This window comes from Macaca nemestrina, chromosome 6 (assembly GCF_043159975.1).
Source record: "Macaca nemestrina isolate mMacNem1 chromosome 6, mMacNem.hap1, whole genome shotgun sequence".
Taxonomy (NCBI): Eukaryota; Metazoa; Chordata; class Mammalia; order Primates; family Cercopithecidae; genus Macaca; species Macaca nemestrina.
The window spans coordinates 29,375,798-29,392,314 of NC_092130.1; the positions used below are offsets into that span (position 1 = coordinate 29,375,798).

The 16,517-nt window shown below is 37.7% G+C and overlaps 1 non-coding gene across 1 annotated transcript in view; it reads right to left on the reverse strand.

Moving 5' to 3' along the window:
* The window catches only part of LOC105466858 (uncharacterized), a 50,904-nt gene extending 34,396 nt beyond the window's left edge, over window positions 1-16,508 (reverse strand). Inside the window, exon 1 of the transcript XR_011624574.1 lies at window positions 16,282-16,508. This is a non-coding gene — a transcript (uncharacterized protein). The remainder of the gene's footprint in view (window positions 1-16,281) is intronic.
* Between the last annotated feature and the right edge of the window lie 9 nt (window positions 16,509-16,517).

A 16,517-nucleotide genomic window follows, 5' to 3' on the forward strand; every position in this document is an offset into this window, starting at 1 on the left:
TGATTTTTCCCTTTAGCATAGAGATTTGGGGGCCCCAAAATTTATTTTCCTTTCACGTTCCCCACTTTTCTTTTGAAAATCTTTTGGAAAAAGCATTTTAGAAGAAAACAAGTCTCTGGTTTCAGGTTTTGTCTCATCTCTTATAGCTAGGATGGTTTATTCCTAGATGAGTAGGTCCCACATTATTAGGAAAGCTCATTTTTAGCAGGTTGTGAAGTCTCATGCTCTATGAAGATAAAAAAAATAGGAGAGGAAGGGAGAAAAATAACAACAAAAAAAGAACACTTCTGGAAAATCAATATAGGTAATATTACTCTTAGGTCCATACATCAGTAAGCAGGTATAAAAGTGGCTTATGTATGTAAATAGGTTGCTGTTATTTTCTTCTGACATATAAGTTGTCTAGTTTCAGTTCACAGGTCTTTAAGAAAACACAGCTTAGTTTTCAGTGATTTCAAATTAGAAAAAATATAAGAAGAAAAGAAGGAAAAAAATTGAAAACATTATTTTGGAGACTTATGGCCAGGAAAAGTTAGAATTCAGTCCAAACTGTAGAAAATAATAAAAACAGAAAAACATTAGGCAAGACCAGAATCTAACAACAGGTATACTGTAGTTTTTGAAACATAATTTTTCTCTCTCCAGTTTCCCATTTTTTCTAAAGACAAATCATGGTAGGACGAACTTGCTTTATTATACTTGGCCAGAATATTTGTATAAGGTGTAGCAAGAATAATTATTTTTCATATAGGTTTTTTAAATTGCCTTTGATGGAACTTTGTTCCATAGAAGGAATCTCAGATAAGACTTTTTTTTAAAGCTGAGCCCAGCCATGGATTTATACCATCAAATACCTATGAGTTGGGTAAATTCCTCTCCTTTTGAGGTCCTATGATAACTTGGGGCTCCTTAGCCTGTCAGAAAGTGACATTCTTTACTTACCACAAATCAGGAACCCTGTAGAGGAACTGTATAGGTAAGGTATGAGGCTAGTTTTCCCAAGGGGCTTTTATTGGCTCTATAAATCAAGTTTGAGTCCTTAAATGAAAGCAAACCATTCCAGTCAAAGCCTTGGTAAAATAAAGTTTCTCCAATAGTGTCCTGTTGCAAAAGAAAGCATTCTTACTGTGCTTGTGCAAATAACTAAATTGTTATAAGTTAGGAATACTGACAAATAGTTTCCAAATTCTGGAGAAATCAGGTAAAGAGAAATATGCTCCACATTTTGTTCTTAGGAGTATATTAAGTTGTTAAAAGCTATCAATAGCTTTAAAAAAGTTTCCTCAACTCTGAAAAAACAAAACAAAGGATCAGCAACATTTTAGGCAAAAAGTAAAAAAGATTACTTCGGTCTTCTATTAGTTCAGTCTATGCAGTTAATTCCTGTTCTGCTTGATAGTCATGAACATTTCAGCTCCCCATGAGTCCTGAAAGGTTTTCCTCTATTCTCATGTCACAATCTCCAAAGTTATCAGAACCCTGCATTCAAGAACACCTGTTAGAATTTTATAGGTGATTATAAAACCACCTTCTAAAGAGGACCAAAACAAGACAACAATTGTTCATGAATGACAAAAAGTTTTAGGCAACCATAGTCAAAGAAACGATTGACAAGGAAATCTGTTACCTCTGTGGCAAACAATAATTTAACATGACAATTATATCTGATAACATACACTAAAAGTCATATCAGAATTATAGGAGTTTCCTATAATTGTATAGAAATTATATAAATGTATAATGTATGTATACAAATACAGCCCAAAGAAAGCCAAATACCATTTCATATGTGGCAATGCTTCCTGTATGATTTTGATACTAAATAAGCCAAACATGTAATTTTTGGACTTTATAGAACCTAATATCTTAAAGGATTAATTACGTCAGAAAAAGACATGATTTGGGAAGTTTGTCAAATATCAAATGTTTAAAACACTTGATATCACAAAATGGGATCACAGGTCATTGTAAAATAAGTCATTTATTTAACCAAAGTGATAACTCAAGGATTTCAAAAAAGGCAAAAAGCCTTCATTGTTTGAGAGAGGAGACTTAATTTTCCAAAAAATAAGCCCTAATTAAGACAGCATGAAGCCAATTAAATTTGTTTTTCAAAATTTTATAAATGATCTATAGAATTTTAATCATCTTGGCCATAAGATGTAATTTCCATAAGCCTTTTAAACCTTTATAACCTTTATTAAGGAGTTGGTTAATACTTCAAGAAAACCTTGTTAATCTGACACAGGGGCCAATATTCCAGTGTTGCATCAGTGTGCCTTTGATATTAATGGTTAATTTATATAGAAACTGAAGTTACTTTATCTCTCAAAATCAGCCCTTACAATCTCATCTGCCCACCTCTTCTGTGATAGTCTCTGGGCCTTGGAGGAGTTGAATAGCTTTAATTTCTGGCTCTGTGTCTCATGAACACAGTGTACTTTGATTGGCATCGTCTATGGGGTCTGAAGATGAGGCTTTAACTGCTGTCAGTATTAAGATTTAGCAGGACTTGGTGTGCTTTTAGACCCAGGTTGTCAAAGCCCTTTAACTTAATGGCACAGGACTTTAAATGGACATGTAGAAAGTTATAGGAATATAATAACTTTAATTAAAAAATTTTTATCTCAGTTTTTTCTAAGCAAACCCAACTTAGTAGCAATGATATAGAAATTATTTAGATAAAGATTAAGATCTGTTTATTAGGCCAGTCACTCAAGGCAAGAGAAAAGACCTTCTGCAGGGTGACTGCTGTTTCTTATGGGGAATATTATGTTAGAAGGAAACATTTCCTTTAGAGCTTTAATATAAAAATTTTTTTAAAGTGTCAGACCCAAATTAGAACCTGAAGAAAAAAACTTACAGGATCTGTAAATGAGTTGCAGGACAGAGTTATTATTTCAGGCCTTTTAAGAGGGGAGAGAAAGCTGAAAACAGTGAGATGCAGCAAAAGTTGAACTTTGCATAAAATAAATTATAATGTCTTGCAACTTATTAAGAGTAAAGCAATACCTTAAGAAATTTTCATAGTTTGAACCAATTACTTAGTGTATGCTTTTCTACTCAAAACCCAATTTCTAGAAAGACCATTATAATCTCCATTTAATTATAGACAACTTGATCACATAAAATATTTTAAAAATAAATCCTCTTATTATGACTTACACAGACCATTTAAGACATGCTTGGACTTTCTGGTTGGCCCTGAACATCCCTCTTTCTTAAACAACCAGTCATTTTATTCTAGGTCAGAATTTCCCATACAAGATTCTTTCTAATATAAAATTATTTTTCTTTAAACTTTCTTACCAAAAAATACTTTTTTATTTCTACACCTTTCTTTACATCTCTCTTATTTCCTGGTTCCTTTTGCCTTGTTTTACATATAACCTTTAAAAAAACGTTGAATTAGACAAAAATTCACCTTTTAAAAAATGACATATTTTTAAAAAATGTTTCCCTACAATATATTTTTATTGAAAATACTCAATAATGGGCCAGGCGCGGTGGCTCACGCCTGTAATCCCAGCACTTTGGGAGGCCGAGGCGGGCGGATCACAAGGTCAGGAGATCGAGACCACGGTGAAACCCCGTCTCTACTAAAAATACAAAAAATTAGCCGGGCACGGTTGTGGGCGCCTGTAGTCCCAGCTACTCGGGAGGCTGAGGCAGGAGAATGGCGTGAACCCGGGAGGCGGAGCTTGCAGTGAGCCGAGATCGCGCCACTGCACTCCAGCCTGGGCGACAGAGCGAGACTCCGTCTCAAAAAAAAAAAAAAAAAAAAAAAAAAAAGAAAATACTCAATAATGAAATATCTATTACTTAATTTAATATAACTTTAGATTCTAAATTATGACAAGTTTATCTACAAGTATTTATCCCATTACATTTACCTATTTTGTTTACCTATATTATTTATGAAAACTGCTATAGTCATCATTTAAGTCATCATCATTTTGAAACCACCATTGCAAAATCATAACTGAGACAGTGAAAAAGCTCTGACCTAACTGACTCCATCTTGCTTCTAACCTCCAAGGTGTCATTGTTCATTCCTGGGTGTACGCCATACTAACTTTGAGAGGAACGTAGTTTATAGTTTAGCTTTGAAACAAAGATAACAGTCCTTTCCCAAAATAAACCCCCTTCCTGCCTGTGGACTACACTGCCTAAAGCCTCAGGATTAGAAGTTATGGTTATTTTACTAAATAATTCAAGATTTAACTACATTCATTAAACCAATATCAATGTCTTATTTATTAAAAATTACACAAGCAAATATTCTGTTTTGAGCTAGGTGTATAGTTTTGTAACCCCTATGCCAAATTTTGATACTTTATAGTATTTGGCAAGGATAAGTATAAAATTGCTTGATCAATGAATGCAAACAAAAAAATCTATACAGGCAATTATTAAGACATTTCTCATATTACTTTACCAATAATTTTAAAGCTAGCTTATTAATTAAAGATTTTTCTTAAGGTACATTAACTTGAAAAAGCATTTGACTAGTCTTTCCTTCTTCTGATAAAGTATTTGATTTAAGCATTTTTATTTTTCTTTAAGCTAACTGGAACTCTTTTATATATTTTTAATAGTGAAACTATATATACAACACATAAATACATAGACGTATTAGGCATACTGATAGAAGTACAACTTATAGATTCATAAGACCTACTGTTTTTTTCTCCATAGACTTGCAAACTCTTGATAACCTGTTTCATTACCCTGGAAGTTGTCAGATAAATAGCCCTAAATCTGCATATTGAAGGAAACTACCTTCAGGTGAACAATCAGATAGCAAAATCTGCATCTCAAGGTACAGAGAGAAAGTCTCGTGGTGCTAGAGGGAGATTAAAGATGTATGCCAAATCAAACATAAAATTATAGAAATCAATCACAGGATTCTATAAGGAGACCAATCTTATTTAGATAGGGACTACCTATCTTTTAACTGAGATCTCTAATCTTTGGGCAGAGCCCACACTGAATCCTGGGTTTTCAAAAAGGGAGAAGTAGTATGAAGCTAGACCATGTGATGCTTTTACAGTGCACTTAAATTTTTTTTTAAACAAAAACATTTCTAAGTGTCTAAACTACACTCTTCCTTAAAAACCCAAGAGTAGCCTCTGTGCAATAACTATTTTAGTAAAAAAATTAGGTAACAGAATACAAAAGCAACCAGTTTAAGAGCTGAGACAGGCCAGGCATGGTGGCTCATGCCCATAATTCCAGCACTTTGGGAGGCCAAGGGGGGTGGATTACCAGATGTCAGGAGTTCAACACCAGCCTGGCCAACACGGTAAAACCCTGTCTCTACTAAAAATACAAAAATTAGCCAGACTTGGTGGCAGGTGCCTGTAATCCCAGCTACTCGGGAGGCTGAGGCAGGAGAATTACTTGAACCTGGGAGGCAGAGGTTGTAGTGAGCCGAGATCACGCCATTGCACTCCAGCCTGGGTGACAAAAGTGAGACTTCCTCTAAACAAAAACAAAAACAAACAAAACCGAGATGAACTTGTCTGTTTATACTCTTGGGGTTCCATAAGGAAAAACAAAGATTTCTCCCCAAAAGTAAGTCTGGTGCCTTCTCCATTTTCTTTAAGGAATCCCAGGCTATTATAAACTATTTTAGGTTCCTCATGCAGCAGAGGGTGCAAGAGAAAGGAGAGACAGCAGAAGTAAACAAAGAAAACATAATTCAGTCAAATGAGAAGAAAAAAGTTTTGCTCAACAAAGACAAGATCCTAGGAGAGGAAAAACAACAAAAATATGAAGGCCTTTTAAATACAAATACGCACACACACACTTACACATACACATACATATCTTGGATGTTAGCTTTTAATTAAGCTGACTTTTAACCACTGAGCTCCTTTAAAAAATATTTTTAAATCTCATTACCATATTTCAGCTAGGACAAATTGATGCCATTTCAGAAGTACCAGGTATCAAACCAGAGCTTGACTTAGGAACCAAACCCAGGCTGGTGAAAAAAAACAAGGCATAATCTTAGCTATGGAACTGTAGCCTGGGAGACAGCCATTGCTTTTTTGGTTTCAGCTGGCTAGCAAAAAAGTGGCCTTGTTATGTAAATAAAGCCTTTTTTGTGGGAATTTAGCCACTTTACAAGCTTTGTTCCCCATAATTTGGAACTTTCCTTTGGATTTGATCAAGTTGGATACAGTTGGTCAAACTCAATGGGAAAAAGATTGAAACAACAACAACAAAAACAGAAACAAACAACAAAAAAAGCTAAGCAAAACAATCACACACCTTAAAATGATTATTGAGTGCTCTAATGGTAAGAAGAAATTAAGATCAGCTGGTTGTTAATTTTAACTTCAGCCAAGATAAACCCCAATTCATTTAGTTACCTAGGGATGGGTCTCAGACCAAAGACTGCTTTCTACCATCCTGGGAGCAGAAAAGAAACAAAACTTGTCTTCCCTGTTAGAAGTTAGCTTAAACTCCATAAAGGAGTTACCTGCCTTCCAAAATCATGGAAGTGGGAAAACTTGCCTTCCTTGTGTTGGAAGCAAGTAAAATTTCAAAAAAAGAAGTTGTACAGCAAAATTAACTTTGGATCTTGATGAAATTTTGGGATATCAGGGATTATGCATTATCAGAGATAAATGCAGTCAGATAGCCATTTATCTCGGTGATCAGAGGGATGACTTTGAATAGAATGGGAGGCAGGTTTGCCCTAAGCAGTGTCTAGCATGACTTTTCCTTTTAGCTTGGTGATTTTTGGGCCCCAAGATTAATTTCCCTTTCACACCCTCAATGTGACTGTATTTGGAGACAGGGTCTTTAGGAGGTAATTGACAATAAATGAGGTAATAAGAAGAGAAACCAGTGAGCTCACTCTCTCTGTCAAGTGAAGACACAAATAAACCAACACTGCTGGCACATCATTGATCTTGAACTTCCTGTCTGCAGTACTGAGAGAAAATTAATTTCTGTTGTTTAAGCTGCCCAGTCTGTCATATTTTGTTATAGTAGCCTGAGCAGACAAAAACAATCACCTATGTCTAAAAGACCAAGTGGGGGCCTGGTGTGGTGGCTCACACCTGTAATCCTATCACTTTGGGAGGCCGAGGCGGATGCATTGCCTGAACTCAGGAGCTCGAGACCAGCCTGGGCAACACGGTGAAACCCTGTCTCTATTAAAATACAAAAGAAATTAGTCGGTTGTGGTAGCATGCGCCTGTAGTCCCAGCTACTCAGGAGGCTGAGGCAGAAGAATTGCTTGAACCTTTGAACCCGGGAGGCGGAGGTTGCAGTGAGCTGAGATCGTGCCACTGCACTCCAGCCTGGGCGACAGAGCAAGACTCCATCTCTACAAAAAAAAAAAAAAAAAAAAAAAGACTGAGTGGGGCGCCTAGCCTCCCAGCCTTGCCAAGTTGTAATGGAGAAGGTTGTGTATGGAGTCAGGAGTTTCATCCCTATTAGGGGTAAAGAGTCCTTCTTCATCCATGATGTCACTGACCATCCTGTAGTAATGCCCCCCTCTTTTCCCATTGGAGTAGTGTCGAGAATCCCAGGGTAATGGAGAGAAAGGACTTTCACCACTGCCTAACAGTAATGAGGCTCCTCCCCTGACAACACCAGCATAGGCCACATGGAGTGGAGGCAGTAACACAGTACTCCTACCCCTCCCAGCCAGTGGAGAACTAGTGGGGAGCTGAAACTCCCATTCCCTGAGAAGTAATGAGGAGGGCTCCTCACCTTGGGCATCAATGGAGGCTGAGTGGTAAACTGGACTCCTACCTATACCTGAAAGTAACAATGTGGAGTCACCCCCACTTCCTCTGCTGGAGTGCTGTCACAGGAAGCCAGCAACCACAGAAGGATTAATTAAGATCAGGTCTCATAACATAATACACAAAATGTCCACGTTTCAATTTAAAAAACATTCATAAAAAGCCAGGAAGATCTTACACTGAAGGAAAAAAGACAATCACTAGATGCCAATCAAGATGACAGAGATATTAAAATTATCTGACAAAGATTGTTAAGCACCCATTGTAAAAATGCCTCAGTGAACAATTACAAGCATGCTTGGAACAAATGAAAAACAGAACATCTCAGCAAATAAACAGAAGATATAAAGAAAAACAAAATGGAAATTTTAGAATGGGAACATACAATAACTAAAAATTTAAAACTCAGTGAATGGACTCAATAGCAGAATGGCAGGAGAGGGGACAGAATAATATCAGTAAGTGAAAGAACAGTAGAAATTATGCAATCTGAACAACAGAGAGAAAATAGAAGAAAAGAAAATAGAACAGTGCCTCATGGAAATGTGGAACTATATCAAAAGATCTTACATTCATGTCTTTGGCATTCATGAAGGAGAGGAGGATGAGGCTAAAGAAGTATTCAAAATAGGCCGGGCGCGGTGGCTCAAGCCTGTAATCCCAGCACTTTGGGAGGCCGAGACGGGCGGATCACGAGGTCAGGAGATCGAGACCATCCTGGCTAACACAGTGAAACCCCGTCTCTACTAAAAAATACAAAAAAATAGCCGGGCAAGGTGGCGGGCGCCTGTAGTCCCAACTACTTGGGAGGCTGAGGCAGGAGAATGGCGTGAACCCGGGAGGCGGAGCTTGCAGTGAGCTGAGATCCGGCCACTGCACTCCAGCCCGGGCGGCAGAGACTCCGTCTCAAAAAAAAAAAAAGTATTCAAAATAATAATGGCTGAAAATTTCCCAAATTTGGCCAACCCCCACCCCAAACTTAGAAATTCAAGAAGCTAAGTGAATCCCAAACAAGATAAAATGAAAAGAAATCCATGCCAAGAAACATTGTAGTCACATTTCTAAAAACCAAAGGCAAAGTAAAAATCATGAAAGCTGCCAGAGAGAAACAATGCATTCCATATAGGAGAAATAGAATTCGAATGAGAGTTGATATCTCCTCAGAAACCATGGAGGCCAACAGGAAGTAGCACAACATTTTTCAAGTGCCAAAAGAAAAGAACTGTCATGCTAGGTGTGATGTTAGCAAGATGGTGGTGTAGGATTTTCCAGAGCTTGTCCCCTTGCAGAAACATCAATTTGAACAACTTTTTATTCATGAAAATGCCTTCACAAGAGCTAAGGATGACAGCACCTGGGTGTAGCACAGAATAAGAAAAGATGCCTTGAAGAGTGTAGGTTGGAGAGTTTTACATTACTCAAGTCACCCCTCCCACAAAGCAAGGCAGTGAGGAGAGAGAGATCCTCTCTGTGGGGGAAGGAGAGTGAAGTGAGCACCCAACTTTGCCATGGACCCCAGCATCAGGCCTGTCCCAGTGAATCCTGCTGCCAGGCCAGCTCTAGGCTCCAGGCTGGCCCTTTGGCCCCAGACGCTAAGCGGACTCCCCTGGTCCCAGGCTTGAAGCTCACCCCAGAACCAAGACAGGCCCTGCAGCCCCAGGCTCTACGCTGCCCCCTGCAGACTCAAGTTCCAGGTCTGCCCAGCACCAGGTTGGCTAGAAAGCTACAGTAAATGTTAGACTAAATGAAGAATTATTAGAACCATGTTCATTGGTCCTTTAAAGGCATGAACAAGACAAATATTGTCATTGTCATTGCTACAATTCAGCATACGCTGAAATTATAACCAAAGAAAAAAAAAGAAGAAAAAAACCCAAGAAAATGAAATAATAGATACAATTATTGGAAAGAATGAGAAAAAACCATTTGTTCATTCTCACATTTATACCAAAAATGTGAGAAAAATTCATTTAAATAGAAAGGACCAAAACTTAATACAGGTTTTAGTACAGTGGGAGTTCAGTAGTTTTACCACAGTAGTAGGTAAATTATTTTCATTTTTTTTCTGTTACAGCAAAAAGTAGAAACTCTTTGATCAAATAATTTCATTGTTAGAAATTTTTTCTATGAATATACTTATTAAAATACTCCAAAATACATGTTTTTTTTCACATCAGTTTATTTAAAAAAAGAAATAATCTCAAATTGTTAGGAGACTTGTTAGATACATCTATATCATAGGATGCTATGAGGCCATTAAAAATGACGTGAATCCATAAATGGTGCCATGCAATGCTCTTTGAGATACAAGAAATAGTAAGCTACAGAACAGAATTATAGAATGGTCCATTCTATAAAGGATATGTTTTCTGGAAAATTATATAGAAAAATGTGGAAACAATGTTAATTTGAGGGGAATCTTGGGCTTGAGAGTGAAGATAAAGAAATGCTTTCTAATTTTCACTTTTTAAAAAAATTTCACCACTGATCAGGTGTTTATTTTTATTTATTTAATTTTTTGAGACAGGATCTCACTCTGTCGCCCAGGCTGGATTGCAGTGGCACCATCAAGGCTCACTGTGACCCTCCTGCCTCAGTCTCCCGAGTATCTGGGACTACAGGCATGTGACAACATGCCTGGCTAATTAAAAAAAAAAATTTTAGAGATGGGATCTCCTTATGCTGCCCAGGCTGGTCTCAAACTCCTGGGCTCAAGCAATCCTCTAGTCTCAGCCTCCCAAGGCACTGGGATTATAGGCATAAGCCACCATGCCTGGCCTACTTTTATTTCTGATTGTATACCTTTTTGTACAGGTCAGAAGTTTTAAAATGTATTTAAAAATCAATACCTTTGCTTCATGCCAGCAGTAACTTATTAGAAAATATTAATAATTAAAATTACTTATTTCACAGCAGTTAACATAAACCACAAAAGACATAGGAATAAACCTTACCAGAAATGTCCAAAACTGGGATGAAGAAAAGGTCAAAATTCTACCAAAGAACATAAAATAAGACATGAATAAAAGGAAAGATGCTTCATATTACTGAAAGGAAAGTCTCTGGGCTATGGATTCAGGAATAAATTGATAGAGAGTGTTTTTTTTCTACAGCTGAAAGAAAATCCCCAGCAAATGTCCCAAGCTGTGAGCTTCACCCTGTAGTATGCACAGGAGAGTTAGTCTGGGGGAAGGAGACAGGTTTGTTGCTTTGAGGTGAGGGAAAGTGATGCCACCTGCATAGAAATGTCAGTTTTTTCCTGTTTTATTTTAGACTTGCCCCTCCCAATGGCCTTTCAGTTCCCTGAGCTCCTGCAGCCCAACCGCCAGATTCAGAGTATTAAAATTCACCTTGCTTCTATTTACTCATTGATACACCCCTCTTCCCCCACCTATGCTCCCTCCCCACTACATGTCACCCACTCTGCACCCACTCTGTACTCCCTCTGCACCCACTTGGCTTCTAGACCCTAGAAACATTTTCCGAGGACCCTACTAAGAGCCTCCTCCCCCAGGAAGCTCTCCAGGAGTTAGCTTTCATTGCCCTCCCTGCTTCTGACCAGATAGTTTGGCTCTTCAGGTCAACTGGGGGACTGCTGCCCTACTGCACAGCATTGGTGTATTCCAATACACAGTGGCCTCCAGCCAGGCACCATGGGGTGGCCATCTTTAAAGCACATGGCCACCCTACACACTGCAATGAATCAAGATGTTAAAATAGAGATCATGAGACTGACAGAATAGACTCTTTGTATCAATAAGATACTAAATTATAAAAAAAGACCTAAGGCCATGCCAGATGAGGGTTAAATCATGTACCCCTACAGTTAAAGAATAAACTATGTTCTAACTGCCACAAGGTTTTTTATTTAGCAACTAAACAAATACTGGCATCAAGATAAGCAAAACAACTGCAGCTCAACAATGGCCAGATCCTGACCAGCTGACCCTCCTGTTCCACAAACCATAACTAGTTTTGATTCGCCAACATATTTGATAAATTATACTAGTAGATTTCCTAATACTGAGTTATCATGCTGTTCCTGAAAAGAACATCTCAGTTTACTTTGGACTAGTATATTCTTACTTTATGTATAGCAGGTTCTTCTCACTAATGTTTTACATAGGAATTTTTGTAGAATATTAATGACTTACCTCTGATTTGTATTGTTCATGTAGGTGTTATGTGTGGTTTTGTAACAAAATCATACTGGATTACCATCCTTTACTGCCTGATGTCTAATATCTTAAAACTATTGTTTCATATAGTTGTCTGTTTTTAAAATCATTTCAGGTGTAAGTATTGATATGGTTTGGCTGTGTCTCCACCCAAATCTCATCTTGAATTGTAGCTCCCATAATTCCCATGTGTTGTAGGAAGGACCCAGTGGGAGAAAAATGAATCATGGGGGCAGTTTCCCCCATACTGTTCTTGTGGTAGTGAATAAGTCTCATGAGATCTAATGGTTTTATAAGGGGAAACCCCTTTTGCTTGGCTCTCACTTCTCTTGTCTGCCACCATGTAAGATGTGCCTTTCACCTTCCACCATGATTATGAGGCCTCCCCAGCCATGTGGAACTGTGAGTCAATTAAACCTCTTTTTCTTTATTAACCCTCTTGGTAATTTCTTTATAAATTACCAAGTCTCAGGTATGTCTTTATCAGCAATGTGAAAATGGACCAATACACGTCTGCATTCATTCCCTGTTATTTCATCTTGGCCAGAAGCAATAGTTTGGAATTATTTTCTAAAATTTAATTTTGTTTTATAATTATGTAAATTTTTTGTGGTTCTCAAGTAAAATAAACAGAACATGGTACATTCAAAGGACAGTGGGTACTATTTCTGTCCCTTCTGTCTTATTACCTTCTTAGGAAGTGTCTAAGATGACCACCAATGATCCCCACTTCCTGGTATTCATGACCTTGTGTAGTCACTTCCATATAAGTAAGTAGCTTCTAACCAATAGAATATGGCAACATTGAGGGGATATCCTCTCATGATTAGATTATAAAAGACTGTGACTACCATCTCCCTTATAGACTCTTTCTCTTGCCTCCTTAAATCAGCAAGTTTCCACGTTAGAGCGTTCTGCATGGCAAGGCACTGTGAGTGGCTTCTAGCCAGCAGCTATCAAAGAAGTGAATACCCTCAGTTCAATAATTCTTGAGGCACTGAATCCTCCCAAAATCATATGATTGAGCTTGGAAGTGGATCTTTCTCCAGTTGAGCCTTCAAATGAAAGCCTATCCTTGGATGGTAACTTTATTATAGATTTGTGAGAGACCTTAAAGCAGAGAAACTAGATAATTTGTCAACTTCCTGACCCACAGAAACTGTGAGACAACAAATGTGCATTTTTATGCCACTACATTTTGGGGTTATTTGCTACATTTTCATAGATAATACCACCCTTTATAGATAATGTTTTATTTGACGATTTATTTTTCCATTATTCATTTTTAATTTTTAAGGTAAGTATATATTTAGTTGATCTTCATTATTCACAAATTCTGCATCTGCAAATTCACCTACTTGCTAAAATCCATTTATAACCCCAAAATCAATACTCACAGCACTTTTGCAATTATTTGCAGACACACACAGAGTAGCAAAAATGTGTCACCTCATGTGCACCTTCCCAGTTGAGTTAGAACTCTGGCTTGAGGTATTGAGACGACCAGAGGATAGAGACAGAAGGGGCAGCATGGTAATGTACAAGAAGCTGCAGCTGTTAATGGAGTGACATTAGGCAAGTTAATTAACACTTCTAAACCTCATTTTCTCTTTTGTAAAATAAAATAAAATCTGCCCAGGATAAGTTGTTTTTAGGGTTATTTTATATATACATATATATTCTCAGCTGGGATTTCATTTTACAAAATAATATTTTATATATATATATAATTTTATTCTTCCCCTGGAAGCAATGGTTCAGTACTTGCTAATCCAGTGCTTATGATGACTTTATAGAACATAACTGGTGTAAATAAAAAGGACTGGGGAAAGGGGTCACTTCATTTGTTTCTCACTGCAACTGTTTATATATATGCTATGCACATATATAATAAATACATACATATTCATTCACTTTTATGTTAAAAATGGTAATAGCAAATATTTTCATTTTTCCACTTCATGTTTTTTACATATTGTATCCTTAATATAATTAATGTCAGGATACATATTATATCCTGAAATTCACTTCATGTTAGTACAGAAAGATATTTCTCCCTCCCTCTCTCCTCCAATTCCTCTCACATACACATACACAGCTAAGTAGTACTGTTTTAAATGTTTGTGTTATCTGCTGTCTTTTGGTATTAAAAACAGTTTTGCAATCAATAATCTTTTGGCTATTTTTTTTCTGCTGGTATATCTTTGGGATATATTCTTCAAGTGGGGTTTCTGAATCATAGGGTAAAAATTACATAGTGCTGTGGTTTTAGAGATACGTCCATACATTCTTTGATAATCCTCCCCTTAAGAGGTGGAGATCAATTCCCATTCATTTGATTATGGGCTGGCGAGTGCCTCACTTCTAGCCAATAGAATACAGAAAAAGTAATCAGATGCCACTTCCAATTTAGGTTATAAAAAGCCTGTGGCTTCTGTTTTGTGTGTGTTCTCTCTCCCTTGACTCACTTGGTCTGTACAGAAGTCAGCTATCATATCATGAAGCAGTCTTAGAGAGAGGGAAGTCACCTGCCATATCATGAAAACAGTAAGATAGCCTAAGGAAGGGCCCACATAGTGAGGAACTGAGGCCTGTAAGCAGCCACGTGAGCAAACTTGGAAACTGATACTCCAAGGCTTGCCCACAGCTATTTGATTGAGTTTGGAAGCATATCCTCCTACACTTGAGCCTTGAAATAATTGCAGCCCTGGCCGATGGCTTGATTGCAACTTCACAGAGACTAAACCTGAACCACCCAGCCCAGCTGTTCCCATTCTTGACTCACAGAAACTATGAGACAATAAATATTTATAATTTCAAGTTGCTAAGTTTTGGGTAATTTGTTACACAGCAATAGATAACCAATACATGTAGTTTTGCTAGATATTGCCAACACCTCTAAATAGGGGCTATAAGTTTGCCGTCCCAATAGTAATACATGATGTTTCCCATGGCCTAACCAACAGTGTTGCCAAACTTAGAATAATATTTTACAAGCAAATAGATGAGAAATGGTATCATACTATGGCTTTAATTTTCTTCCTTTCATTATGAGGGAGGCTTCCTGTTCCTTCAACATCTTCTTTTTAAATTAGGTACTACATAAGGACAGCTTTCCATCAGTCTTAAGATGAAGAACTAAAGTTTTTACAATTCCTACAAGGCTCTCCACATAGGAACAGTAGTTGAGTCTGGCCTTTTCCTGAGTCTACAACTTCCACTGGCATCACTCTTTGAGGCTGAGGATTCTGAATTAATCGTTACTATATACCCTTACCACTAAATTTAGTGTCTACACTGTCTTAAGCTCAAAGCAAGAAACAAATATTGACATAACTGTGGAAGCCTAAATAGATATGAGAAGTTAAGTGCTCACAACCAACCATTTCTTACCCTCTTTGCCTTGACCAAACTTTAGTCAGATTTCTCTCCTTCCCACAGCCCCATTTTGCCTTCCCCTGAGTTGAAACACCGCACTAATGCACTATGTTTCAGAACATCTCCCCTTAACCGCTTATTCTGAATTCCATGACAACAGAAACAATTTCTGTAGAAATGCCCCGGTTTTGCCACCTGCACACCCCTACCTCATATCCTCCTCCCTACAAAGTTCCTGCTAACCCTTCTTATTCCTCCCTATAAAAAAAAGTCATTTTGTTTGATATTGTGATTCTTGCAGATTTGAGATTGGAGCATTCTTCCTAATGCAACAGTGTTCTTTCTGCATACATTGTCTTCTTATCTAAGTCTGCCTTTGTTTTGACATGAGAAATAAAATTGCTAAATGTAAAATTGCTGCCTGTTTCATAATATATCAAAAAGCATCACTCGTGTGAAACTTATGATTCAAAATTGTATTCATTCATACAAATGAAACATTGGTCTGTGAACATGCATTTTGCTTTTTTAAAGCTTGATGTAAGGTCTAAGTGTTAAGATAACAATTTTAATATTCTCTTTGGCTGGTTCATTTTTTAAAAATCATGTTGTTGTTGTTTCTGAAATCTAACCTTCTCAGTCTCTCCCTTATTTCCGTTCCGGTTTTCAAGTCTCTTTTCTGTCTCAATCTCTCTGTCTACCACACTCTACCCCTTAGCTTCCCACTTCTATTCCTATGTCTGTTTTTTTTCTCTTCAGTGTCCCGTCTCTCCTCCTTTCTAGGCTTGCTCCTTTGTCCCCATTTCCCCCATTTTCTCTCTGATTCTCTGCTTCTCACTGTCCCTCTCTTTGTGCCTCGGTCTCTTCTTCCCTGCCTCTTAATTTCCCTTTTTCCTTCAGTCGACCTGTTATTACTTATTACTGCAATATCAATTTCCCTTATAAGGATTCCTTACCGTTGTTATTGGCATAATTACAGTTCACAATGACTGTTCAGCCCCCAGATTTTGTCCCTCTCTCTCACAGTGGAATCTCCCTGGAGAGGACCGCACCATTCCACGCTTCCCCTCTCAGCAAATCGAATCTCCCGGCATGGGGCTGTACCATGCACAAACACGTCCATGGTACCATTTAAAATTCCTCCCCTTTCGTCAGAAGCATGCTTCCAGTAGAGGAAGGTTCACTCCAACTT